Here is a 27,714-nt window from a genome sequence, read left to right as displayed (position 1 = left end):
TCAATTAATTTAGTTAAAAAAAATTCCAAATCAAATTGTTTTGAATTTATTTTTGTATTAAATGATGGGTCATGTATAGAAATTATTATTTTAACTTAATTATTTTAGGTAAATTGTAAAACTACATAGGCAATATAAAGACATTTTGAAAAGAAAAAATAATAATTTAATTGAATGTTATATTTGATTGGAGGAGGTAAGAAAAATATTTATTTATTTTTTCATTTTTTCATTTTTCTCTCTTTGTCCTTATTTGTCTTTTCATATAACTTGACAAAGTTTATTAATAATTGAAAAAAATTGGAGGTCCAAATATCAAATTTGGAGATCAAACTAGAATCACCCTTAATAAATATATGTATTTAATCATCCAAATCAATTAGAGAAGAAATATTGATAATACAGTACGTCCGCATTTTATATAGGGGAGTGAAATTTGCACTCCCCAAATTACAAACCACACTCTCTTCTATTTTTTTAATAATATTTCATCTCATCTCTCTTTCCACTTCCTAAAATACCTCAAGTCAGATTCCTTTTCTTTTTTTGGTCTTTTTCTTCTCTCTCTCTCTTTTTTTTTTTCTGAAATTCAGTAAAACTTTTTTTGTCTTCTTCCTCTCCTTTTGAAATTTTAGTCAGATTGACCCAAAAAAAAAATTTGGCCAGATAAGGATGGTCACTGGAATCAAAATTCGTATAGGAATTTCATCTTCTAAAATCCAGTTTCGTATGCCAATGAAAAAAAATTCAAATTCATAATTTCAATACAACTCTTCAATCAAATCCAATATGTATGAAAAGTTGCACTACTGAAGCAACATCCATTGACTTCAAAATGATACATAGTTCAAATCCTAAACTTGTTCTACCAAATAGATAACTCATATCCCCTAATAATATGTCATCTACAAAACTCTCCTATGCTGTGAGAGATAAAAAAAAGACCATAGTCCTGGCCATGCTGCACAAAAGCCTCTCATGCACTGCTAACTTCCTGCAAACATCAATAAAAGCCCAGATTTCAGTTTAATGAGAAAAACACATTAGACAATACGTATCTAGCACACCTACTCAATATTACATTTCAAACAAACATGGTCCAAGCATTTGAAGTAGTATTAATTACTAGAATCGGTCACTTGTAGCAGGAGGTTAACAATCCTAAATTGGACCTGGAGCCGTAATAACAACCAAGTTTAGGCAGATTATACTTCCTCAAGGCTTTTCAGAACCCTGATTATGTATAAAATATGCATTCTACAAGCTACTGCATTGCTTACCTCAACCAAGTAATCATTTCTTGATGGATTCTGTTCATCAAATAAACCTGAGCATGAAAAATAATCACTTATCTTACTCATCAGTTAAAAACCTAAAGTACCTAAGCATCAACCTAACGTTGAGAAAAATAAAAAACGGCTGCATTCCATGATATGACTTCACACTTATAAACAACAAAAAGATCGAAGACTACAAACTAAAAGAATTCAGAACAAATAGAAATAGAAATTGGATGACATTCAGCTCTGTACTAGTGTCCTTTTGCAGAGTACATTGCTACGGATAGATATGATAAAAAAAAAAAACATTCAGCATACTTAAATCACTTATAAATATGCATAACAAAGTATGACTACCAAAACAATTCCTCAGAATGCATCAACCAAAAAAAAGAAAGAAAGTAAACAAAAAATTCCAACTAACCATAGAGGGGCCTTCAAGTAAATCAAAGAAAAAGGTCTTCTCGATTTTCAAAAGTTTCAGTCGATAATGAGAGGAATTCATCAGAAACATCAATCATAGAGGATTAGAGTAAGTCAAAGAAAAACAAAATAATTAAAAGCTCTAAACATAATAAAAGTGATAGCACATAATACTTACCATTGACAATGGAGCCTTCAAACGGGCGATTAGATTGTAAGTCTTCTTCCATATCATCTGAAGACATAGAAATTTGCAACCCAGTATCTAGAGGCTTTTCTTCCATTGTACTGACCTCCTCAGCAGCTGATTTTGGGCATAAAGGTGAACTTTTTTCAATATAAGCTGCTTGAAAAGATTTCGAAAAGCATAAAGTACAAATTTCTCAATTTATCAGAAAACATATTACCACTACTAGAAATTTCCCCATTCCACACTAATAAAAATTAATCCCCTTGTCCCAATACACACTGATAACAGTGGCTAAAGGTATCAGCCACTAATGAGGGATCAGTCCCCTCTATTGCAGGTGCTATTGGGGCAATCTACACTGATAAAACATCAGTGGCATCCCAAAACCCAATGCAGCAAGATACCTTTTTCTTCCCACTGTTACTGAATCAGTGTGTATTCTCAATGCCACCAATATCAGTGGCAAAATTGGGAGTATACATAAAAAAAAATAACAATTTGGTCTAGCTACAACCATGTATTTCTAAAATGTATTGTACAATTCATATATGATTAAATTCTGCATACTACCTTGTACTTTCAAGGGTTCATCAGTTCAGTCCATACATTTCTAATTTAATCAGAAAAGTCCTTGCACTCTCCAATTTCATCAAATCAATCCAATCCATCACTATTCCGTCAATTTTTGTTGTTAAAATGCTGACGTGGGACCTTCTCATAGGAAAAATTTTCAAACTACCCATCGCTAGGCAGCCCGCCGACGTGTTAGTGTTGTGAATGCAGATGGGTAGTTTGGAAATTTTCTCCGAAAATTGACAAAGTGGTGACGGATTGGATTGATTTGATGAAATTGGAGAGCGCAAGGACTTTTCTGATTAAATTAGAAGTGCAGGGACTGAACTGATGAACCCTTGAAAGTACAGGGTAGTAAGCAGAATTTAGTTCATTCATATACTATCTCAAATAAAATACAACATAAAAAAAACTTAGATATCTTCTTGTCCCTCTCCGTGGCTGCATCTGCCACCTCCAACAAGTTTTCATAGTCAATCTCGTAACTTAGAAAGAGTACGTTGCAATCGCACCCTGAGATACAAAAATTTGATTCTAATTTAATATCCTGGATGTTAGTACTGAAATTGAAAGGTCTCTTCTACTTTACTGTCAAATACTAATTTCATGCTTTGAAAATAGCAAATACTGCACTGATTTTACTATAAAGAAGTACCCATATTTAAATTCGATGCAACAAACTGAAGATATTGTCTTTAATAAGATATGTAAAATAATACAAAGCAAAATTAATTGACATAAGTGAAATGAAAGAAATCCTAGACTAATAATACCTTTTTGGAAGAATAAAATTTGTGGAGTGGTTTTAGAATTCTTGGTCATGCTTGATATTGCCACTAATAGCCACTGAAGGCAGAGACGTCGTAATTGAGAAACATGGGAGGAACACAGTCCTATAGAGAAATGGCATCAGGAACTTGGGGGATGAAGTGTAGAACCTGCTGAAATAAGAAAGAATAGATTCAGATATACATTTTAATGAAAGCATTAAAATACACTGGCATATTAAAGAGGAGGAGGACTAACACTGCCTATAAAATCTAACCTTGAGCCAGTAAAGCATATTCCCTACTTCAAATTCTTGCCTTATTTGATTGATCTCCTACAGATCATTTAGCATCTACCTGTGAGAAAAAAAGAAAACCAAGCATCAGTTTTACCACTTTGAAAAAGTCATTTTGATCAATAATAAACTTAAAGCAAGTCATAGTTCAAGGTAATAAATCCAATTTAGTCATCATCCCTTTTTGGTTCTTAAACAAAGACCAGTAGGTTGGTAGACTCTCCATACAGCTTGAATCAAAGTCAATTGACTGCCCCGTGAGAGGAAAACCATCTCCAACTTTGCAATCTTTTCTCTACCGATCTCTTTAACTGCTTCCAGAAGGGTAATGCTCTAAGATAATCCTTGTGGAGAATCCAAGTGCGTCAAAGGCTATGATCAAACAGTACACCCCAAAAATGTTGGGGGAGGAAGCACCTAAATTGTTTGGGTAACCAGAGTTTTCAATTCTACAAACTCACCGTACCCACATTAGAAACTACCTTACTAATTGACTATCCTTTTGTAGCTCCTCTCTAGAACAGAGAGAAGCAAGTTGTTAGTAATAGTCAAAGTCATGAAGTTGGAGCTTCCAAGCTCCTCCCTATACAATCATGATTGTTTTGACACCTTCTCATCTCTCTTTAGAGTAGAGAAGTGAATTTCCAAATCCGCAATGGTGGAAGTTATAGTCTTGTTGACCTTGGAGCAATGAACCAGAAACCTACCTGTCCTAAGGCTTGTGTAGTTTATGAGATTGATGTTTAGCATTAGACCAGCTCCAATCAGAGAAAGAAACGGATTCAGTAAGGATTAGTTTCAGTCCAGTTGAATGTCTGTTATCAAATAACAACGAAAAACACAATATCTAGAGCAAGTTGAAAGTTCAAGATATTAGCTCACTCTTACTCATACACACCTTCATATATGTAATGTATATAGGCACAAAGAAGAAAAACAAAGCACCAACCAACATGCTAATTGCCAATGACAAATTTTATTCAGGGTAAGCCTACAAATGCATAATTCATATGATGAAAATGAAAAGAGATTAAAATAGCCAAGTAAGTGATGCGCTCAAAGCAAGCGCACAATTTAACCCTGAAAATGTCGTTAGTAATATAAGGAAGTAGGGATCGTTCTATTCCGGGGATTGAGGGTACACTTGTAATTGTGAAACAAATAAAGAAAAGTATTATTTACAAAAATAAAATAAAGAATAAAAATATATACAATTGTATAAACAAATAAAGAATTAAAATAATAAAGTATTATTTACAAAAGGGTAGTAAAGAATAAATATATACAAGAAAACACAAATAAGGGGGGGATTAGGATTCTTAAAATTAAAATTAAAATAAATAAAATAAAGAAAACGTAAAAACATATATACAAGGGTGGAACGCAAGGAACAAAGATCAAAACCAATTCTATGTAATCAAATTCGATTCAAACCCTATAATTGTTCTTCCAAGTCATGAGAGAGGAGTTGATCATGTGAAACATTCGAAAGCAAATGATTTCCCATATTTTACTTTTCAATGCTAATTAACCTAAGCGAAAGCACCTAGATTAATCCTATCAAACATGCAATCAAGCCCTAGAAAGCTAGTCAATCATGACATGTTCAACGCATTAGACATAGAGAAAGGCTATCAACTCAAGTGTACAACTTAGTTATGGAAAAGTCCACCTAATTGCAATCCTCTTCAATTAAATTCGATTCTTGTCCAGAACCTTTACTACTTTTGATTCAAGTTACACAAAACGAAAAGTCAATTTCATGTTCTTAAACCTAGTACCAATTACATGCAAATCCTATAAGTGTCGACCCAAATAAGATAAACATATAAAAGTTTTCTATCAAGCAAATTCAATCGAACAAACTCACATAAGCAACTTAGAATCACAATTATGGAATTCGAAAACTTTATTTAAACATAGAAGTTGGGTTTAAACTTTACCCTAAACATTATTGTTAACTAGAAACAAGTTCATACGAAATAGAACAAGGAAACCAAAAAATCATTACAAGGAAAAAGAATGAATTACACCGTGAGGGGAGATGGAGATGGAGAGCTTGAACGTTGGACTCTTGAATCTTGGAAGCAAGTCTTCAAGGTGGACGATGGAGGCTATGTCCTCACGGCTTCTTCTTCTTCTCTTTACTTGAAAATGCAAAACTAAGAACTAGAGAATGGAAAAGGAAAATGGAAAGGAAATGGAGAGACAAAGAAGATGGAATGGATGAAGGAATTTTGTGTGGGAAAATGGAAAGGAAATGGAGAGACAAAGAAGATGGAATGGATGAAGGAATGTGATTGAGAGTGAGAGGAGAAGGTGTTTAAATAGGGAAGAAAAAGAAGAGTGAAATGATGAGATGAAGAAAAATAATGAAAGTGGAGTATGAGAGTGGTTTGTAAAATATGTAAAAGATGAGGTAATGATGAAAGCAAAGCATGAAGGTGAAGAAATGTGGAAGTGATGATGATCTTTTAGAGTAGAAAAAATGTATCCAAGGAAAAAGAAATGTTTTCTTCATGTGGGTGGGAAACATGAATATGTGGTGTTGAGCTGTTTTCAAGTCATTTTCTGCCCCTTTATTCCTTCAATTATTTCTCCCACAAGACTTCATTATATGCCTTCGACTTCTTCATATGAAATTATCCACCATGAGTGTAGATTACTGTGGTAAAATTTCAGAATTTTTTGCCATGTGGTTGGGCCGGAAATGCTGCTGGACCTCTTACAGGTCCAGTTTTCCGGTTTTGCTTCTGTAGAAAATTGGGCTGATTGTTTGAAGGCCTTCCACTCATATTTTTCTCTGGTATTCTTCATAAGAAATGATCCTTTGGGTGTCTAGAATGGATCTGGAAGGTTTCAGCTCATTTGAAGTTCATTTGGTCAGGCGTCCGCTCCTTCTTCTTTGCTTGGCTTGGTTTCTCCTAGCCGGAGTAGGAATATGTGTAAAATTGATCTTTTAGTACATTTCCATTTTTCTCCATCATTTCCAGGTAATTATGGACCTAACGCTCATTTCACCTTTATTTACTCCAATGTACCTAAAAATAGAAATTGAATTAAAAATCAATTCAGTTAAGGAATTAACTAAGCAAAATGTGAGGAATTAACTATTAAAATATCACATTAAAATGCTCCTATCAGTAAGACTCGCCCCATTCAAAGCTCTTGTACAGAACTACAGATCACTTTAAAGTCGAAAAGGAAACCACCATACAATGGATATCAGTAGGACCTACCCACCCAGCAACCATCAAAAGTTCTGCTAAATCGAAATAAGTTGACAGCAAATAGTTGTTTTGAAACAATTCAGAAACAACCAACAAACAAGAAAGTGTTTCAGAGAAACTGAAGAGTGAATTGGTGAGTCTTCTTCTCATATTGAGGGGGTTTATATAGGGTTACAAAGTAGTGTAAATTTGCCCTACATACATTAGTATATTTGCTACACAATTTCTCTACCTCTCAATGTGCATTCCATACAAACCACACATTCTCCACTTCTTAAGTGCATACTCCATGATATAGACATTTTACCTATTTACTACAACACTCCCCTTGGATATATCATGTCAGTAGTATTGTCTTGGAGGTGCGCTTCTAATTTGCCTCGTTAAAAACCTTGCCAAGTAATAAAACCCTGTGGGAAAAACAACCTTGGTCGAAGGAGAAAAAGAGCACAACGCGCGTTGAGTGTGGAGTTTGTTTCTGGATAACATGGTGCTTCTCTTGTTGCCTCATTAAAAACCTTGCCGAGTAACAAAAACCCAGTGGGATAAAAATAACCTCGGTCGAAAGGGAAAAAGAGCACAACACACCCTTCACGCTTTTGAGACGAACATGTAGACATCTCCCCCTGATGTCTGTGCCTCCCCCTGATGACAACGATCATGGGAGTTCAGATAATTTCCGCAAGCCAATTCTTGCCACATGTTTCTCGAACGTGGATTTGGGCAATGACTTAGTGAACAAGTCTGCCACATTGTCCTCAGATCGAACCTGGTTCACCTTGATCTTGAGGAGCTTCTGTTGTTGCTGATTGTAGAAGAATTTGGGCGATATGTGTTTGGTGTTGTCGCCTTTGATGTAACCTTGCTTCATTTGTTCAATGCAAGCAGCATTATCTTCATAAATGCTCGTAGGCTCATCTGTGGTAGACTTCAAACCACAATTGCTTCGAACATGCGTAACTATGGATCGAAGCCATATACATTCACGAACTGCTTCGTGAAGAGCAATAATCTCTGCATGATTTGAAGAGGTAGCGACTAGGGTCTGCTTTGTAGACCTCCAAGATATCGCGGTTTTTCCCATGGTGAAAACATAACCAGTTTGGGAGCGACCTTTGTGTGGGTCAGAGAGGTACCCAGCATCAGCAAAACCTTCCAAAACACTTATATCGTTTTGGGATGGGGAGAGGGAACGCAATCCACCATGTGTGGCGTTCCTGACACTTGATGGGTCCGAATCCATCTTCTTTCTGTAGGGATAGAACAAGCCCATATCGATCGTACTACTTAGGTATCGAAAGATATCTTTAACACCAGTCCAATGGCGTCGTGTTGGCGCAGAGCTATATCTAGCTAGCAAGTTCACAGCGAATGAGATGTCTGGTCTCGTGCATTGTGCTAAGTACAATAATGCACCTATTGCACTTAGGTAGGGCACTTCTGCCTCTAGCACTTCTTCATCGTCATCTTTTGGACGAAATGGATCCTTCTTTGGATCAAGACTACGGACGACCATTGGGGTGCTTGAAGGCTTGATTTTGTCAGTGTTGAAACGCCTAAGCATCTTTTGGGTATAAGCTGATTGATGAATCAGGATACCATCTCTACGGTGTTCAAGTTCTAAACCGAGACAAAACCGTGTTTTCCCAAGATCTTTCATCTCAAACTCGGATTTCAAGTGTTCAGCGGTTTCCCTTAACTCTTTAAGGGTGCCAATTATGTTCATGTCATCGACATAAACCGCTACTATTGAAAATCCGGAACTTGTCCTTTTTATGAACACACATGGGCATAGTTCGTTATTGACATATCCCTTACCAATCAAGTAGTCACTTAGACGGTTATACCACATCCGTCCGGATTGTTTTAATCCATATAGTGAGCGTTTCAATCTAATTGCAAACGTGCTCCGTGGATTAGAGCCACTTGATTTGGGTAGTTGAATTCCATCTGGAATATTCATGTATATCTCTGTATCTAGATCCCCATATAGATATGCAGTAACCACATCCATAAGCTGCATGTTCAGTTTTTCGGAAACTACCAAACTGACAAGGTAGCGGAACGTAATAACGTCCATTACGGGAGAGTATGTCTCCTCGTAGTCGATTCCAGGGCGTTGTGAGAAGCCTTGCGCCACAAGACGAGCTTTGTATCTTACAATCTCGTTTTTCTCATTACGCTTTCTAACGAATACCCATTTGTGACCAACTGGTTTGGTGTTGGGTGGTATTGGTACAATTTTGCCAAATACCTTTCTTTTCGTTAGAGAATCAAGTTCTGCCTGGATCGCATCTTTCCATTTTGGCCAATCAGCTCTACGTTGACATTCATCAACGGAGCGTGGTTCGATGTCATCGGTCTCAATAATCTCACGCGCCACTGAATACGCGAATACATCATCAATGATGATGGAGTTTCTTTCCCACGTCCCATGTACACTAGTGTAATTTACAGAGATCTCTATGTTCTCATGGATAGGTTCTGACACTGAGGCGTCCCCCAATGATGTCTCTTGGACATAACCATAATCCGGAACATTCTCATGGGACGGATTTTGAGTATCGATGATCAAAGGATTTATTTGTGCCTCATTCGCTCTTTTTCTAGGGCGAGTATCCTTCGAACCAATCGGTCTACCGCGCTTCCTTGCGGGACCTGCAGCCATAGATGCCACATTATTGCCATGTTGAGCAATGGTGCCATCTCCTGGCGTTATAGGAGTGGCGTTATGTCCATTATTCGGGACATCAATCCTTGCAGGCACGTTTGCAGCAGGTATGTGTGATCTCGTCACTTTAGCAACATCAGAAAACGCATCAGGCAGAGTGTCTGCTACGTTCTGGAGCTCGATTATTCTTCGCACTTCAAGTTCGGACTGTGCGGTATGGGGATCGAGATGAGACATAGTGGGGACAGACCACGACAATTCCTGTCGTTCCTGTTGAACATTTGTGTTCTTATCTCCCCCTAATGATGGGAAGTCTGTCTCATCAAAGTGACAATCCGCAAATCTAGCGGTAAAGAGATCGCCTGTCAAGGGTTCAAGGTAGCGGACGATAGTTGGAGATTCATATCCAACATAAATGCTCATTCGTCGTTGTGGACCCATCTTAGTACGCTGTGGCGGCGTAATAGGCACATAAATAGTACACCCAAAAATGCGTAAGTGCGAGATATTAGGCTCGTACCCAGTCACTAGCTGTAACGCAGAGTAAGATTGGGTTGCAGTGGGTCGTAGACGAATTAGCGTCGCTGCATGTAATATTGCATATCCCCAAGCAGAAACAGGAAGATTAGTGTGCATTACTAATGTCCGTGCTATCATTTGTAGTCTTTTGATAGCAGCTTCTGCGAGACCATTTTGGGTATGAACATGGGGAACTGGATGTTCTACATCAATCCCCAGTGACATGCAATAGTCATCGAATGTTTTCGATGTAAACTCCCCAGCATTATCAAGTCGAATTGACTTAATTGGATGGTCAGGGTAGTGAGCCCGTAGACGGATAATCTGGGCGAGGAGTTTAGCATAAGCAGCATTTCGAGTGGACAATAGCGCGACATGTGACCAGCGTGTCGACGCATCAACCAATACCATAAAGTATTTGAAAGGTCCGCATGATGGTTGAATTGGTCCACAGATATCCCCTTGGATTCTCTGTAAGAACGGAATGAGTATTTTAGGATCCTTTGCGTAGGACGGTCTCGGTCCTAATTTCCCGAAGGAACAGGCTTTGCAAAATGAGCGAGGGGCCTTAGAAGCAACCAATGAGGATTTTGGTTGGGCCTGAGCGTCTGTAGCGCTATTAGAAGCAAAATGTGTGACTACATCTCCTTCTATGGCATTGTAGCCATTGGGAGGAACAATCATGGCGTTATGCTCATGGTTGGTGTCATTACATGGGACTTGGGCAGCCTTATGGCGCCCCAAGACGGCTGCAGCACCAGATGCTGCAATTGTTGCGGTCTTGTTAAGTCCAGGAATCAATTCTCGATTCTTGCTTCTTCTCACTCTGAAGAATGGATGTCCGTGTGAAGTCTTTAGTATACGGAGCATCATATCACGACCAGGGTGCCCTAGTCGGTCATGCCAAAGCCAATATGTGTCAGAATCCAAGAGATCTTCTCTTATGACATTATTAGATTCAATTGGTCGAATTGTAGTGACATAAAGTCCACTAGATTGACACATAAGTTTCTCTAAGATGCGCTTTCGTCCGCAATCATTAGAGGTAATGCAAAGGAACTCTTTTCCGTTCTCAGTATGCGTTTCCGCATGGAATCCGTTGGCTCTTAAATCTTTAAAGCTCAATAAGGTTCGATTTGCCTTAGGAGCATAGAGAGCTTCAGTGACTTTAATCAAGGTGCCATTTGGCAATAGGAATTGGGCCATTCCATGTCCTTGAACTAAACCTGATGGCCCAGCCATCGTAGTCATAGTGGAATATGTAGGCAACATCTCCAAGAATAATTGCCTATGTCGTAGAATGGTGTGCGTAGTCGCACTATCAGCGAGACATTGTAGTTCATCCATTCCTTAAGAGAAAAGCTCGTAATTAAAAAGGAGTCATAAAGGAAAGAACTCAACTTTTATTAATAAGCCAAACGGAATTACATCATCATTTATTTCATCAAAGAAAGCGTAATCCAATAAACTTAGTTAATGCAAAGCAATGGTAGTCGTCTAACTTCTTTCGGTAATTCCAATGCAAAAGTGACCAGGTGAGTAGAGAGATGTTGGTGGAGCAAAGGCTCGCTTAAGTACCAATTATCTCAAAACCTTCCTAGACATCACAATTACATTGAGTACGCCTACTTTTGAAGAAAGATTAATCCCATTGGCATCTACTATAGGATAATGTGGCGATTGCCTACATCTCTTGGAAAATGAAAAGACTTAATCAAAATCGCCAGTTTCTGGGTTTTGATTTTTTTCGTCTTCCACCCTTAGATCGAGATTGCCATCTTGATCTTCTTGTTCCATGTAATTTGCCTCCCTTGCTTCACGATACATTTTGTACGCGTTTGCAACATTCTGGGATGCTTTACATGCCCTTGCCCAATGTCCAGGTAGTCCACATCGGAGACAAGCATCATTATGGTCAGGTTCCCTTGATCGAGGTGCTTTAGGAGCACTTTGAAAACGGTTGTTTCCATTGGTGGTGTTACCACCATAACCGGAGGCTTGGCCTCGCTCTCTCTTCACACGTTTACCACCACGGTTCCGTGCACGCCTATCTTGGCGGTTTCCTTCCTCTTTAGGGCGAGAATATGGACCTGAACGTCCATAATTATCCCTTCTTTTAGGGTTTCGCTCCTTGCGTCCTCCCTTGGAGGTGCGACTATAATTAGACTCCGGAATTGACTTGGTTCCCACGGGTCTAGAGTTATAGTTCTTCACAAGTATGTTGTCGTGCTTTTCAGCTACGTTCATGACACCAATTAGCTCATGAAATCTTGTGATGCGTCTAGCATTAATATCAATTCGATAGTTTTTAGCTATCATTAATGCAGAGACAGGGAAGGTAGAGAGAGTTTTCTCGATCAACATCGTATCAGTGATTTGATGTCCACAGAATTCCATCATAGACTTGATACGAAGTGCTTCCGAATTGTAGTCAAGAACTGTCTTGAAATCACAGAAGCGGAGGCTTTGCCATCTCTCTTCTAAGTCGGGAAGCAGGGAATCACGGACGTTGCCAAAACGCTGCTCGAGTTCTACCCATAGCTTTCTTGGGTCTTCCTCATTGAGGTACTCATTTTGGAGCGCGTCATTCATGTGCCTTGTCATGAGAATGATGGCTTTTGCTTCATTAGCCTCTCTCTTTGCTCTATTTGCTTCAAAAGCAAGAGCTTGTTGAGGAGTAAGCACGTCCTGACTTGGCTCTTGGATCGTACTCAGGATCCCATCAGCCTTAAGATGCTGGCGCATATCACGGATCCACCTGTGGTATCCTGCGCCTGTTGTCCCTAGTGGGTTGAAGCTCAACTTGTTCAGGTTACTCATCCTGAAGAACAACAAGAAAATAGGGTTAGTTTCGGAGCGAAAAAGGCTACCACGAAAAACTATAAACTTTCTGAGCGTAATCGCTTTCAAGAAATTAGGGATTTTCTGAGCGTAGTCGCTTCCAAGAAAATCTTGATTCCAAGAGGGGTTTTGGATTAAATCGAAACAATGATGTATGTGGTCGATTGTTTTCTTCTCAACAAATTCTAAGTTTGGAGGACTCTACAAGCTCCAAGCTTGGAGTGAGCACGAACCCCCACAGTTCGGCCTTTTTGGTCTCCCCTATGAAGAAGAAAGGGGGGTAGAATAAGGGATGTTGGAAGTCCCCGTGAAAAGAAGAGAAAAGTAATAAAAACTTCAAAAACGGGAACTTTTAGAAAAGTTTACCTTAAGAATTGACCGGAAAAAGTGTCCGGAAAGTCGCCGGAAAAGTGTCCGAAAGTCGCCGGAAAAGTGTCCGGAAAGTCGCCGGAAAAGTGTCCCGAAAGTCGCCGGAAAAGTGTCCGAAAAGTCGCCGGAAAAGTGTCCGGAAAGTCGCCGGAAAAGTGTCCGGAAAGTCGCCGGAAAAGTGTCCGGAAAGTCGCCGGAAAAGTGTCCGGAAAGTCGCCGGAAAAGTGTCCGGAAGTCGCCGGAAAAGTCGCCGGAAAGTTGTCGGAAAGTCGCTCGACAGATGTGTCGACAGCTGCTCGGCAGCAGCTCGGCAGCTGCTGCGCAGGTGCTAGGCAGGCTGCTCGGCAGGTGCTCGGCAGATGGCTTGGCAGGTGCTCGGCAGCTGCTGCGCAGGGCCTCGGCAGATGCTCGGCAGCTGCTGTGCAGGGGGTAGGCAGGGGGTAGGCAGGGGCTCGGCAGCTGCTGCGCAGGGGGTCTGCAGGGGGTAGGCAGGGGCTGTCGGCAGCACTTCGGCAGGGGCTCGGCAGCACTTCGGCAGGGGCTCGGTGATAGGAGCATTTTAATGCGACGTTTTAACTGCATTTCCCTACATTTCTTACGTTATTTCCTTATTAAAACCCTGTTTAGGAAAGTTTCCATTCTTTGATTGGGAAAGTTCCTATTTGTAGAAAGTTTATATTTTTGTAGTTTCTATTTATCATTTTTAGTAAGTTGCCATTTTTCATTTTAGGAAAGTTTCTATTTTTTTTATTAGTTTCTATTTTTAGGACCTCCAAGCAAGTGGAAAATCTTGAGGAGGAAAATCAAAGTTGCAACCAAGTGGAAATCTAGAGGAGGAAAATCAAAGTTGCAACCAAGTGGAAAATCTTGAGGAGGAGAATCAAAGTTGCAACAAAGTGGAAAATCTTGAGGAGGAAAATCAAAGTTGCAACCGAGTGGAAAATCTTGAGGAGGAAAATCAATTCAAGTTGAACAAGTGATAAACAAATGGGAAGATATTTTTTTACAAATTTGTCTAACATATCTAGCCCTTCATTTATGTTCATCTCCACCCTCCATTCATCATTTTTTGGGCTATAAATACACTTCTCCTCTCACTCTTAAAAACCAATTCCTTCATCCATTTCATCTTCTTGTCTCACCATTTCCTCTCCATTTTCCTTAGTTAACAGATTCCTTCATCCATCTCATCTTCTTTGTCTCTCCATTTCCTTTCCATTTTCCCAAACCAATTCCTTCATCCATTCCATCTCCTTGTCTCTCCATTTCCTCTCCATATTTCTTTTCCATTCTCTAGTTTTCTTGTTCTTCATTTTCAAGCCAAGAGAAAGAGAAGCCATGCAATACATCAATTTCCTAACCGCCATCCACCCTTGTGTCGTCCCTAGAAGATTGCTTGCTTTCAAGGATCTTCAAGTTCTTCGTCTCAAGGCTCTATCATTCATCTTTCAAGGTGTATTATATCCTTTCTCTTGTTTTCTTTGTTTGATTTTGTAAAACTATGAATTCTAGTTAACAAATAATGTTAAGGGCAAAGTTTAAAGCCCGTTTATATGTTTTGAGATAAAGTTGTGATTTCTATATGTTGATTTTTATGTTGCTTATGTGGGTTTGTTTAATTAAATTTGCATGATAGAAAACTTTTGTATTTTAATCTTATGTGGTTGCAAACACTTAGGGTTTTGATATAATTGGTGCTAGGTTTAAGAACATGAAATCGACTTTTCGTTTTGTGTAAACTTGAATCAAAGTAGTAAAGGTTTTGTGCAAAGACCGAATTTAATTAAAGATGATTGCAATTAGGTGGACTTTTCCATACTAAGTTGTACACTTGAGTTGATAGCCTTTCTCTATGTCTAATGCGTTGAACATGTCATGATTGACTAGCTTTCTAGGGCTTGATTGCATGTTTGATAGGATTAATCTAAGTGCTTTCGCTTAGGTTAATTAGCATTGAAAAGTAAAATATGGGAAATCATTTGCTTTCGAATGTTTCACATGATCAACTCCTCTCTCATGACATTTAAAATCAACTATAGGAATTGTAATTGGATTTCTTGCATATGGATGTGGTTTTGATCTTTGTTCCTTGCGTTCCACCCTTGTATATATGTTTTTACATTTTCTTTATTTTATTTATTTTAATTTTAATTTTAAGAATCCTAATCCCCCCCTTATTTGTGTTTACTTGTATATATTTATTCTTTATTTTATTTTTGTAAATAATACTTTATTATTTTAATTCTTTATTTGTTTATACAATTGTATATATTTATATTCTTTATTTTATTTTTGTAAATAATACTTTTCTTTATTTGTTTCACAATTACAAGTGTACCCTCAATCCCCGGATAGAACGATCCCTATTTGCTTATACTACTAACGATATTTCAGGGTTAAATTATGCGCTTCCCAAAAGCGCGTCAATTTTTGGCGCCGTTGCCGGGGATTGAAAAATCACTTGCTAAATTGTGTCATTTATTGTATATATTTGTTGTATATAAATTGTTTCAAACTTAGTTTAAATATTATTTATATTATTGAACACGAATTTTAATTGTAGGTTGTAAATTGAGAGGAATAGGTGAAGTCTCTTTTGTTAATATTGGCCTAAACCCCTTATTGGTACCTAGCTCAGGTCCCTTAAGGTTGAGGGCGGCCTTTATTAACACTTGTTGAACTGTCTTCACACTTATGAACTTTTTCATCTTAGTAAGTATAGCCTATGTGGAATGGTGTCTAGGAAGGGGACAACGTTCATGACGGGTTTTTGAATCCAGAAGTGCTTGCAAATGGGCATAAACCACTATGTGGGAGTAGCTCATGCCAAAATGGATTTTTCCTCTCGTGTTCGCCCTCCCCCACCTGGCCATTTCAGTAAGGTTGCCCAAACGATTTGAAAGGGAGTTTGTGTCTAGGCGACTATACTTGGGCCGCACGTCCACTTGATTTACCGCTTGGAATTTGATTCGATATCAATAATGTTTATAATAAAAGAAATACTTGTGAATACTCTATACGTGTAAATTATTTTGTTGTTTCACACTTTAAACTTGTAAAAATATTTTTCACGTTTTATACTCACTTGTATACTTAACTTGTGTCTTATGTACAATATACTTGTTAATTATACTTGTAGTTTGTAATTAATAGTTATACTTGTTTTTATTTTGTATTTCTTTGTTAATTATAGTTACTAACTTTATTTAATGTAGGTACCGTCTGGCTGCAAGACGTAAAATACAAGCGCTACTTGGGAGGCAACCCATGCAAATCAGATTTGCTTTCTCTTTCCCTATTTCTTTTTATTTTTCAATTTTTCTCTTTAGTTTTTATTTTAGGATTTGTTTTCGTAAATGTCTTCTATCTATGCTTACTTATTACATTGCATGCTTTTAATTGATTACATTGAAGATAATGCAATATTTAAGTGTGGGGGAAGAGATTTATATTTTTGTCTTTCATTTTGAGTCCAATATATATTTATATTTGTCTTTTATTTTTGAGTCCTTTATATAAAAAAAATAAAAAAAATAAAAAATAAAATAAAATAAAAAAATTTGCATTCATTCAGTCTTATTAAATTCAGCTATTTACAACAAAAAAAAAAATTAAAAAAAATATATATATATAATAATAATAATAATAATAATAATAATATTAAGCCATGTCTGCATCTCTGTAGGAGTTGAGACTGAGCTCAAGGGAAATGTGAGAGCCACCGCCATAACCGCCACCTCCCTTCGAAGTAGTCTTCATGTTGCCCAAGATGTCCTCACCATGCATGGGGAATAGTGGAAGGGTTTCAATCTCCTGGTGATATTCTCCTCGTTGTTCCATGATCGATCCATCAGCACCATAGCCGACACTTGACCCAAAGTTTAGATCAATGGACCTACCATCATCAGCAGAACTAGTGGATCCAAAATTGAGATCGAGAGAGCCACCAACCGGAACGTTCCGAAATTCCTTCAACTTCTGCCTCTCACGAGCCTTGAGGTTCTGGAACCAAAAGAAGACGTTTTTGTCCTCGATCTGCCCATACTGTTTCAGATGGAGGCAGATCTCTTGAATCTGCTCTGGAGTTGGGTACTTAAAACCCTTATCATAGTAAAGGCCCTTGAGGATTCTTAGTTGAGGCGGTGTGGGAGCCCACCGGTTACTACTCCCGGCTGCTTGGATGCTTCCTCCCTCCTCGGTTGGTTGCTGGGCTTGTAATTCCATTTGTTGCTGGGTTTGTAACTCCATTAGTTGCAGAGTTCGTGGTTCCATGTTGATGAAGAAAGGATTTGAGTTTCGAAAGAAAGGCTGAAGGGTTGAGAGAGAAAGGCTGGAACTCGGAAGAATTTTCTTTTGGAGTGAATAGTCGCTCCCTCAGAATGCACCTATTTATAGAACGAGTGAGCGGATCTCCACCGTTGGATGGACGATCTCTGAGATTAAATCTACGCGTTGGATTAAAGTCACCCGAAAACACGGAAAAGCTGTTGGTGCGTGGAAGACACGTGGGGGAACCAAACGAATCTCGAGGAGCTGTGATAGATAAGCTACAGCAGAAAGCAGGTTTAATTGCCGTGAATCAAGGAAAAGAAAGGACGCGTGGGGGAATCAAACGAATCTCGAGGATCCGTGACAGACAAGCTATAGCCGAAAGCATGCCATAAATCCAGGAAAAGAAAGGAATATTTACACGTGGGGGAGTTTCTTGGGCCGTGAACTGTCATAACTCTTCTCCTTCCCGGAGAAGCTTTGTTAAAACCCTGTGCTTGTTGAGATTTCTACCCTATTTTGTGCTTTACATATACATCCTTTTTTGTCTCCTCCAGATTTTACTAAGGTTTGTCTAAGCGTGCAGTTTCAAATTCTTTCTACTTCCTCATGGCTCGAACCAAGGTTACCCCTCGCAGGGGCGTCAATCAACTCCGTGTTCTCTCTTTGGAAGAAGAAGGTCGTCAAGCGGCCACTAGAGCTGGGCTTACTCGTCCATGGGACCATCGTCCTATCCGTGAGCGTACCCGCAGTCCCCCTCCTCTGCCTCGTCGCTCTCCCAGACTGCATCCCGGAGAGTCTTCTTCCTCACCAGCTACTCGTGCTCCTCGGCCTATGGCCACCCTGGAAAGCTTGTCGGATTCGATTGATGATTTGCGCTCCTCTCTCCGCGATGGTATTATGGTGACAGATTGGAGAGTCAATTGCATGATCGATTACATCTCTGAGATGAACTGCTCTTTGATCCGGTGTCACACTGCAATAAACAAGCTTGCTCAGGAAGTCAATAACTTGCAGAGTTATCCTCCTGGGTTTCCTCGCAAGGACGCTACTGCATCACAACATGAGAACTCTCCTCCGGAGGCTGAAACCAGCAAAAGGGCTGCCACTCGCCAGCATACCGCTCCTCCAAAGGAGTAAATGGAGGTACAAGTCTAGGCTGAAAGACTTTAAACATTAAGCGCTGCATGGGAGGCAACCCATTTCAACCGTATCTGTGGAGGAGCCATCAAACGCAGATTTGCTTTCTTAAACTCTTCCTTCTATTTTATTTTCATGAATTTTAAGTTGTTTTAGGTTTCGTTGTGTTAATTTTCTCTTCTATGCTTGATTTATGCTTTGCATGATTTATATTTGTTTATACATTGAGGACAATGCATGAATTAAGTATGGGGGAAGGGTTATTGCTTTATTGTGTTTTTAGTAGTTAGTATATAAAGAAAAAAAAAATAGTTGATGTTGGATTGTGTTTTTTGTGTTTTTAATTGATGTTGTGATACACTAAGGTATATTGGATTAAACATAGTCTTGAAAAAGGGTAGCTGTTTCAGTCCCATTGCACATCGAGACTCCCTGTTCCCGTACCTAAGTGTTGAAATTAAATTAAATTGTTGAAAAAAAAAAAAAAAATTTGGTTACTTTTGTTTTTGTTTTTGAGTCTTAGAATGCCCTTTCAACTGTCTAGGATGATTCTATATCTCTGAAATCATGATTAAAAGAGGATCATAAAATTGAGATGATTTTTAAAATGGTATTCTTTGGTTAATTGAGATATATGAAAAATGCATGCATGTGTAGTGGATATGGATTTCGTAACCTTGGTACAGAATATGAGCATGTTAGGATAAGTTTTGATTCATAAAAGCCCATGTGAGATATTTGAGCCATGTCCCTTTTTCTTGGAGTGATAATTGAAAAATATATTCTTAATTTCTTGGCGATGTTTTGATGATCTCATTATTCTTTCATTTGATTGATTGCTTGCCATAGATTAAGTTTGATGGACTAGAGAATGCTAGAATTCGCTCTTATGCTTGTTGAGACTTTTGTCAATACATGGCCCTGATTCTGGAAGGGATAGAGGCAACCTAGGAATTACCACCATTGCCAAATAAGCATGTGTCCCTATTTGTGCCCGTCGTGGGACCCCCCTAGATAAGCCCCTTTGAGCCTACATTATGCCTTTTCATTCATCACCCTTAAAACCCTTAACCATGAAGCTTAGTATAGTTACAACCCTACCCGTTGTTCTAAGAACTTAGTGGAGCTATCTTTTAAGACATACTACGTGGGTTTGGTGCTAAGGATGAAAACTGAGAAGAGGTGAAAGTTCAAGTGTGGGGGTAGACTTGTCCATAAAGAAAAAAATATGTGAAAGCCGTGAAAAAGAAATGAAAAAGAAAAAAAAAATGTGTACGGCTAGAAAATTAAAAGAAAGAAAAGAAAAAATGTATATGGATTTTAGTCCTCCATACTTGGTGAGTTTGGAGTTTGTTTTGAATTGAAGACCCACTATTGGAAAATTTCGTCTTTGTCCAATTCACTAGTTCGAGGGAAGTTTAGAGTGAAGATTGGGCCTAACATGAAGACATTTGGCCCTTTCATAAAACCTCTATGGGATGTGACGTTTTGATATATCTTGGTGGATTTCTAGAAGTCTCTACATCTACATGAGCTCTGCTAGGTTTTTAGGACACTTTGTGAAATTCCTTACCTTTTGTTTCTTAAAACCTTGAGCCTTGGCCCCATTACAACCTAAATAAGACCTTCTTGATCCTTAAGATGGGACAGCCTTTGATTTGTGGAGATGAGTTACAAGAGTTGAACCTATGGCTTGGGTCCATCCGTGCAAGTAATTGATATCCTTCATGAGATCTTTTCAAAAAAAAAAATTATATTCACAAAGTGCTTTTCGTTTCTTATATATGTGAGCTATTTGATTGCCTCAAAATATTTTCTCTCACATATAATTGAGTGATTATAAGCTTTTAAGCATTGTCTTGAATTCTGAGAGAAGAAAGAGTGGATATACCTTGTGAGGATATGAATCATACTTGTTCGAAGCATGCTTAACAGAAACCATCACCATTGTCACAACCAAGTCCTACTTGTGTATGTGTGGATTATATGTTTTAATTAACTCTTGAATATCTACATATTGATTCTTGGTTGAGTGCTAATCTTGATGTTGTGAAAGTAGGAGATTTCTGAGACAAAAAGTTGAAGGGCAATAGAGTCATTGTTTTTGTAGAGTCTTTAATTTTTGTTGAGTGTTAGTGTGTGTCTTAGTGTGATTTTGCTAAGGGACTAGCAAAAGATAAGTGTGGGGGAATTTGATAGGAGCATTTTAATGCGACGTTTTAACTGCATTTCCCTACATTTCTTACGTTATTTCCTTATTAAAACCCTGTTTAGGAAAGTTTCCATTCTTTGATTGGGAAAGTTCCTATTTGTAGAAAGTTTATATTTTTGTAGTTTCTATTTATCATTTTTAGTAAGTTGCCATTTTTCATTTTAGGAAAGTTTCTATTTTTTTTATTAGTTTCTATTTTTAGGACCTCCAAGCAAGTGGAAAATCTTGAGGAGGAAAATCAAAGTTGCAACCAAGTGGAAATCTAGAGGAGGAAAATCAAAGTTGCAACCAAGTGGAAAATCTTGAGGAGGAGAATCAAAGTTGCAACAAAGTGGAAAATCTTGAGGAGGAAAATCAAAGTTGCAACCGAGTGGAAAATCTTGAGGAGGAAAATCAAAGTTGCAAGCAAGTGGAAAATCTTGAGGAGGAAAATCAAAGTTGCAACCAAGTGGAAAATCTTGAGGAGGAAAATCAATTCAAGTTGAACAAGTGATAAACAAATGGGAAGATATTTTTTACAAATTTGTCTAACATATCTAGCCCTTCATTTATGTTCATCTCCACCCTCCATTCATCATTTTTTGGGCTATAAATACACTTCTCCTCTCACTCTTAAAAACCAATTCCTTCATCCATTTCATCTTCTTGTCTCACCATTTCCTCTCCATTTTCCTTAGTTAACAGATTCCTTCATCCATCTCATCTTCTTTGTCTCTCCATTTCCTTTCCATTTTCCCAAACCAATTCCTTCATCCATTCCATCTCCTTGTCTCTCCATTTCCTCTCCATATTTCTTTTCCATTCTCTAGTTTTCTTGTTCTTCATTTTCAAGCCAAGAGAAAGAGAAGCCATGCAATACATCAATTTCCTAACCGCCATCCACCCTTGTGTCGTCCCTAGAAGATTGCTTGCTTTCAAGGATCTTCAAGTTCTTCGTCTCAAGGCTCTATCATTCATCTTTCAAGGTGTATTATATCCTTTCTCTTGTTTTCTTTGTTTGATTTTGTAAAACTATGAATTCTAGTTAACAAATAATGTTAAGGGCAAAGTTTAAAGCCCGTTTATATGTTTTGAGATAAAGTTGTGATTTCTATATGTTGATTTTTATGTTGCTTATGTGGGTTTGTTTAATTAAATTTGCATGATAGAAAACTTTTGTATTTTAATCTTATGTGGTTGCAAACACTTAGGGTTTTGATATAATTGGTGCTAGGTTTAAGAACATGAAATCGACTTTTCGTTTTGTGTAAACTTGAATCAAAGTAGTAAAGGTTTTGTGCAAAGACCGAATTTAATTAAAGATGATTGCAATTAGGTGGACTTTTCCATACTAAGTTGTACACTTGAGTTGATAGCCTTTCTCTATGTCTAATGCGTTGAACATGTCATGATTGACTAGCTTTCTAGGGCTTGATTGCATGTTTGATAGGATTAATCTAAGTGCTTTCGCTTAGGTTAATTAGCATTGAAAAGTAAAATATGGGAAATCATTTGCTTTCGAATGTTTCACATGATCAACTCCTCTCTCATGACATTTAAAATCAACTATAGGAATTGTAATTGGATTTCTTGCATATGGATGTGGTTTTGATCTTTGTTCCTTGCGTTCCACCCTTGTATATATGTTTTTACATTTTCTTTATTTTATTTATTTTAATTTTAATTTTAAGAATCCTAATCCCCCCCTTATTTGTGTTTACTTGTATATATTTATTCTTTATTTTATTTTTGTAAATAATACTTTATTATTTTAATTCTTTATTTGTTTATACAATTGTATATATTTATATTCTTTATTTTATTTTTGTAAATAATACTTTTCTTTATTTGTTTCACAATTACAAGTGTACCCTCAATCCCCGGATAGAACGATCCCTATTTGCTTATACTACTAACGATATTTCAGGGTTAAATTATGCGCTTCCCAAAAGCGCGTCACTCGGCAGCACTCGGCAGGGGCTCGGCAGCACACTGACAGCGGTTCAGAACTTCCGGCAGCCGGTTCGGCAGGTTTCCGGCCGGTTCTGGGGGTTCTGAAACCGGTTCTGAGCTTCTGGGATCAAGGGCTTTGATATGTGATAGGATTTGGGGGTTTCTTGTAAGGTTGGTAAAATGACCTAGTTCGGATCAAGAACTTTCACTACTCTAATCGATTTCGATTCTAATTCTAGAGCGATTTCGTGCTGATAACGTGTTTCAGAGAAACTGAAGAGTGAATTGGTGAGTCTTCTTCTCATATTGAGGGGGTTTATATAGGGTTACAAAGTAGTGTAAATTTGCCCTACATACATTAGTATATTTGCTACACAATTTCTCTACCTCTCAATGTGCATTCCATACAAACCACACATTCTCCACTTCTTAAGTGCATACTCCATGATATAGACATTTTACCTATTTACTACAACAGAAAGAAGTTTAACAAATATAGAAAAAGAAAAGAACAATTATAGTGGGATGACCAAAATGCCTGGTAAATTTTTGAGAAATGGTCAAATTAGCTTTGATTTGCCAACATTCCTAGCTCAGAGGCTGAGCCAGAAAATGATTTTGATCAGCTTAGGAAAGTTTTAGTTTACTTAAAAACAAGAAAACAGATATATTGTAATCATGGAAATTTGCTTCTCTATCTTGCCAAACATAGAAAAAAAATAAGAATAGATACTAGAAAGGATTGAGTTTGAGTGATTACCCTCTTGAAGCAAACTGGTTTTAAGCAATCAAGGCTACCCCAAAGATTAAGGCCAAGACCAAATGACCAATACTGGTGCTGCATAGGAAGAGAAGACTTTGTGAGTCAAGGTTTCCCAAGATAAATCATTATGTGGTTGTGACTTGCTGCTCTACATTATTTTTTAAGTATGTAATTAATTCTGACACAGTGTGGAAAAATTAAGGCTGAAATAGAGAGTCCCCCCAACCAAACCTACTTCTTTAGCATTTGATGGTTGTCACTTTCCTGGAAAGAGCATGGAAATTTACAGTTATTTACAGAAAGTGCAAAGATAATTTAGTCTATAATTTGATATTTGTGGGAGTGAGCAAATTCGGCTGGGCCTGCAATTAAGACGATTAACTCCGCAGTTAGTATGACGTTAAATTTTAGTCATGAATGCGGCGATTATTACGACAATAACTACGCACAATGATTATGATTATAAGTGCGCAATGAATGACTATCATAAATACGCAATGAATGATAGTCGTAAGTACGCAATGATTAACTGTTATTAGTGCAGCAATAACTATCATTATAAGTGTGTAAATAAATGCAGCAATCAAAGCAGAAATAATGGTGGCTTGTTCCCGAAGTAAGTCATCGCCTATATAAAGGAGGCTTGACATCCAGGTAATGCATCTGATTCCGACTCTCTCTACTCCTCTACTGAGAAACGCACTGACTTTGGCATCAGAGAGTTTTCTGCAGGTACCCCCCCCCCCTTTTCCTCGAGCCGACGGTCAAACTTCAGGTCAACGCTCGAAGGAAGATTCTCGATTGTTCCCGGTCAGCTCCCGCTCCAGTCCAAATTAATTGGTGAGTCAAACTCCTTAACGGAATTTTTCGACACCAACAATATTGAATATATTTTGACTCTCTCCAACATTGGAATTGTGCCATATGTCTACCCATGAAATGGTTTGCATGTAGATGTTTCTGATATGCTATCATGCACCCCTTCATAACTGAATTTCAAATTACAGTCTTCCTTGCCCTCCCCTCTTTAGTCTTTTCTAACAAAACTCCAACTATAAGAAAAAGAAGTAAAATTAACCAAAAATATCATCTCTAATTATGTTTAAATGACATGATCAACATGGGAGGGTGATATTCACACGAGCTACAAGTGCATTCTTTGCACTAGCAGAGAAATCCAATAAATCAAATGAAGTAATATTTCACTTTGTACCCATTAGTAAGGATGAGCAACATACAAACACAACACAAAACTTGATGACCTGAGACCAAATAGAGTCCTCCCAAAAGACCAAACTAGCAGTACGAGTGGTCTAGAAACAATAATTGGTTTGGAAAAACACTACTTAAAAGAAAATAGAAGCAAACATTACAATCCGATCGATGCTGCTTTCTCCTCCAAAATCAAGTAAATCAAAACTTCAATTTGCCCTATTCCCAGATCATACAACACCCAGGTTTCTCAAAAATGCATAAATAAAATTTCATCAGAGTTAAAAATTCAAGATCTGGAACATGCAAGCTTAAAGACTGAAGCTTTAAAAACATAAGCTAAACCCTAACTAATTTGCATACCAGTGGAAGACGAAGAGCCTGTGCAGGACTTGAACAGATTTGCTTTCGACCAATCATCTTTCCGCACTGCCACCGCCATCTCCACCGATCCATAAACGACGAGCTCTCAGCTGATCTCCACCGATCTTGTCTGCTTAGAGCTGCTAGTTTATGGATCTGCGGGATAGGCTCTGGATCTATCAGATCGCCTCTTCTCTTTTCTTTTCTTTTTTCTCTTCGTTTCTGTAATACGCCTCTCTCTCTCTCTCTCTCTCTTTCTCTCTCTCCCCCTAACCACCCCGACGAGTAAGTGAGGAACATATATAGTATCATTTTTAATGGAAAAATAAAATAAAAAACACTGATTTTATTATGATCGATAATAATACTATATCAAAACGGGACCCATGAGTTTATTATTTAATATTAATATTCACACTGTTTCAGTAGGTTTAATGAATTAAATATACAAAAGAGATATGTATTGTGCTTCACAGCCACCGTTAACAGTGAGACAACAAAAATATCCCACTGATAAATTGCAATGGTGTGATACTATTCCAAACACCCACTGATGATTTTTGGTGGCCAACAAACAGTGGCTAAGCAGGTGCTATTGGGGAAATTTCTAGTAGTGTACCCACAAATCATAAAGAAAGAAACTTGTGCAATTTAGGGTTTTTGCCAAAAGATAAGGAACAATAACAACAAAATTGAATTACAGAAGAGAAAAGCAAAATTGGACATGAAATTAGAGTAGATATGTGAGATAATAATGAGAGGATTTGGGACTTTGACCTGGTTTGGACTTCGTCTGGGTTGATATTTGTGGAACCAGAAAGCTTCAATGGAAGGGACAGAGAGAGTATGTCGTTTGGAGGAGAAAGAGAGAAAATAGAATCTGTCGTGGTTTGGAGGAGAGAGAGAGAGAGAGAGAGAGAGAGAGAGAGAGAGAGAGAAAAGAGGAGAAAGAGAGAGAAAAGAAAAAGACTAAAAAAAAGAAAAGAAATATGACTTGGGGTATTTTAGGCAGTGTAAAGAAATGTGAGATGAAATATTATTAAAATAATATAGGGGAGTGTGGTTTGCAATTTGGGGAGTGCAAATTTCACTCCCTTTTATATAATACACATCGTATCTTATATCATTTGACTAGAGTTAAAACAATCTCGATTACTTTCCTTCAAGTAGATTTGTTACAAAAAATGTTGTAGAATATATTAATCCGTACAGATATTACCAGAGAGATTTTGACTTTGTCCATCTTTTTTAAACAAAAAAGAATACACAAAAATATAACTAAAACATGAGAACAGTCACCCAATACCATTTTGGTTTAGTAGCATAGTCTCCCTTTCGTAAGTGAGAGGTTGTGAGTTCGACTCACGAAAGACTAATTGTAGCATTTGAGTTATTTATCTGATAAAAAAAAAAAACATGAGAACAGTCTTCAATACAGTAAATGTATTGGTATATTTGAACCAAAAAAAAAAAAAACATTGGTACATCAATAGTAAATTAGATTATTGTGTGGTAGACGAGCCTACGATAATGGTAGACGAAATTAGTATTCTATTACTCTAAAAAATTAGTATACTATTACACTGGAATATGCATTGTTATATTAATATACTGAAAATGACATCCTAAAACATGCATACTTTCAACTGCACATAAATGAGTAGGATTTATCAAAATTTGGTGGGACTTGGATGCAATTGTTATATGGCGCCTAAGGATCTTATCACCTAAGTCTTAAGCAATTCCCATCCTCTCACCGGAGAAATGGATAATACATGACATTTTCGATCATCTAGCTAATTATAGAAATATATAGAGTAAAACTCACCATTAGGGTCAAAACTTTCTTGCACCGGACAAAATGATACCTAAGTTTCAAAAGTGATTAAAATGACACCTAAATTTTTAAAAGTGATCAAAATGATACCTAAATTTTTAAAAACAAATCAACTTGACACCAAATTTTCAAAAGTGATCAAAATGATACCTAAAGTTTTAAAAACAAATCAATCGGATACCTCAATTTATATGACCCCTCAAATTGTCTTAATCTGTGCAAACTTATGTAAATTAACTACCCTATGCCAAACACATCATAATTCATGTGTCGATCGGTCCACCAAGATATGTATAGTTCTATGCCCAGCAAAGCTCATCCATCCGTCTGCTGATAGGTCCCTCTCCATTAAAAGTTAAAACATTATGCATCAGTTAATAATTGCGTCTTTGGCACTGCAAATCCAAATGGAACGAAATATGAAATTAATAACAGTGTGTTTACTGCTTAATCGCGTTTGCTAATTACTATTCTTATATTCCCTGTTAACATCACAAAGGGTCATCGTCACACGACAACAGAAGATGCAAACAACTTAAACGACTAGAAACAAAAGCAGGCAGATTAAGGCAAAACGCTTGCCACGTGGTGGTCCCTGCAGGGGCCATCTAGAAATTGTTCTTTCATCACCCCGAGCGTGTTGTTAATTGCTTACGTGTCGTATTCTCGAGTATTATTTCAACGAGTCGACAATCGTTAAATTAGTTTATTGCATGAGTCACATTTAGGGATGACAAAAATCTCCAGCGGGGCGGAGCTCCATTGGATACCCGCCCCTAATGGGGGGAGAATTCAGGGACAAATGGGGAATGGTGATGGGAATCCCC

The 27,714-nt window shown here is 37.8% G+C and overlaps 2 long non-coding RNA genes across 2 annotated transcripts; both read right to left on the bottom strand.

The window, feature by feature from the left end:
* Window positions 1–720: 720 nt before the first annotated feature.
* Window positions 721–25,968, bottom strand: LOC112191911. Its single transcript, XR_002933229.2, has 4 exons — window positions 25,828–25,968; window positions 1,882–2,007; window positions 1,281–1,327; window positions 721–994 (listed from the first exon to the last, which is right to left on the bottom strand). It is a non-coding gene; the product is annotated as an uncharacterized LOC112191911 (long non-coding RNA).
* Window positions 2,845–25,817, bottom strand: LOC112191910. The gene is made up of 6 exons (XR_005808171.1): window positions 25,051–25,817; window positions 23,473–23,550; window positions 4,237–4,344; window positions 3,512–3,590; window positions 3,240–3,407; window positions 2,845–2,979 (listed from the first exon to the last, which is right to left on the bottom strand). It is a non-coding gene; the product is annotated as an uncharacterized LOC112191910 (long non-coding RNA).
* Window positions 25,969–27,714: the final 1,746 nt, after the last annotated feature.

Source organism: Rosa chinensis, chromosome 3, assembly GCF_002994745.2.
Source record: "Rosa chinensis cultivar Old Blush chromosome 3, RchiOBHm-V2, whole genome shotgun sequence".
NCBI classification, from domain to species: domain Eukaryota; kingdom Viridiplantae; phylum Streptophyta; class Magnoliopsida; order Rosales; family Rosaceae; genus Rosa; species Rosa chinensis.
The sequence above is the reverse complement of the archived record's forward strand: the minus strand, read 5'-3'. Positions and strand labels throughout refer to the sequence as shown.